Here is a 1,788-nt window from a genome sequence, read left to right on the forward strand (position 1 = left end):
ATTGTAGGTACAAGGATAAAGACTAATCAAACGATCTGTAATAGGCTCTTGTTAGAATTACTCCCTTGATAGTTGGGGCTCAGCCACTGAACCCTGGGTTTTATCTGGTAAAATTCATTCATTTATTCATCCATCCATCCATCCATCCATCCATTCATTCATTCATTCAACTAAGCACTTGGGAGAGTACAGTATAACAGTAGACACATTCCCTGTCCACAGTGATCTTAGGGTCTATCAGAGTTCTTGGTACTGTAAAATCTCAACCCCATCCCACATTGGGAAGCAGCATGGCCTAGTGGATAAATCACAGACCTGAGAGCCAGGGGACCTGGGTTCTAATCCTGGTTTTGCCACTTTCCTGCCTTATTACCTTGGACAAGTCACTTCAATAATCTGTGCTTCAGATCCCTCAACTGTAAAATTGGGATTTAATACCTGGTCTCCCTCCCACTTGACTGTGAGCCCCTTGTGGGACAAGGACTGAATCTGACCTAATTAATTTATATCAATCCCAGGGCTTAGAACAGTGTTTGCTACATAGTAAGCACTTAAAAATTCCATAAGACATTTTAAATCAGAAAAAAAAATTACTGTCATGGATCTGGGTGGAATGTGAATGTGAATGAAAGTGCCTAGCGGATACTAGATTATGAACACCTTGAGCAAGTCGCATGGCCTTGTGGAAAGAGCAGGGGTCTTGGAGTCAGAGGACCTGGATTCTAATCATTCATTCAGTCGTATTTATTAAGTGCTTACTGTGTGCAGAGCACTGTACTAAGCTCTTGGGAAGTTCAAGTTCTAATCCTGGCTTTGCCACTTGCCTGCTTTCTGGCACTGGGCAAATTACATAACTTCTCTGTCCTTCAGTTTGCTCATCTGCCAACTAGGCATTTAATACCTGTTCTCCTTTTTACTTAGGTTGTGAGCTCTATGTAGGACAGGGACTATGCTTGACCAGAATATCTTGTGTTTGTCTACCTCAGGACTTAGTACTCTTCTTGGCACATTGTAAGCATTCAAAAAATACCACACCTATCATTGTTATTGAGGGCAGGAACTGGGTTCACCCACTCTATTGTACTTTATCAAGTAAGAGTAAGTGCTCAATAAATACTGTCTCTTGATTGATTAATTGGATAAAGTGTGGCAAGCTTATCTGGGATATTAAGTGGGATCAAGCACTAAACTCAGGCGCTTGAAGCTACCAGGTCCCCACTCCCTGAATGACAGATTATTTAGCCTTTTAGAATTTCCCACTGAAATGCTCTGTGATTATTATTATTGTTTAGAACAATATTCTGTTCTCATGCAGTCATTGGATTTCCGTTTTTGCTTTTCTATCTCTTTCATACATAACTGACTTCCTCTACTATCCTACATTATCAGATAATGAGAATGGAATAACTTGGTATTCTCAATCCCATTCATCTTTAGACTGTATTCCATTTCCAACAACCTAACAGAAAGAGTCAGAATGCATTCCATTTTACTGCAGACCTATTTTTGATTTAAAAATGAAGATTCATTTCCTTGGAACAACCCTAATGCACAGCAAGGACTTTACAAACTTGCAAATCCTTAAGGGCCAGAACCATATCCCCTAACTTTATTGTATTGTACTCTACCGGGTATTTAGTACAGTGCTCTACACAGAATATCTGGCCTTCTACTTCATTGACAAAATTAAATCCATCAGGTCCGACCTTCCCGAAGTCACTTCCCCCCCTTCTCCAACCCCCCGGCTCTCAACACTCTCTGCTGCTCTCCCATCCTTCCCAGCAGTAT

Source organism: Tachyglossus aculeatus, unplaced genomic scaffold (assembly GCF_015852505.1).
Source record: "Tachyglossus aculeatus isolate mTacAcu1 unplaced genomic scaffold, mTacAcu1.pri scaffold_190_arrow_ctg1, whole genome shotgun sequence".
NCBI classification, from domain to species: domain Eukaryota; kingdom Metazoa; phylum Chordata; class Mammalia; order Monotremata; family Tachyglossidae; genus Tachyglossus; species Tachyglossus aculeatus.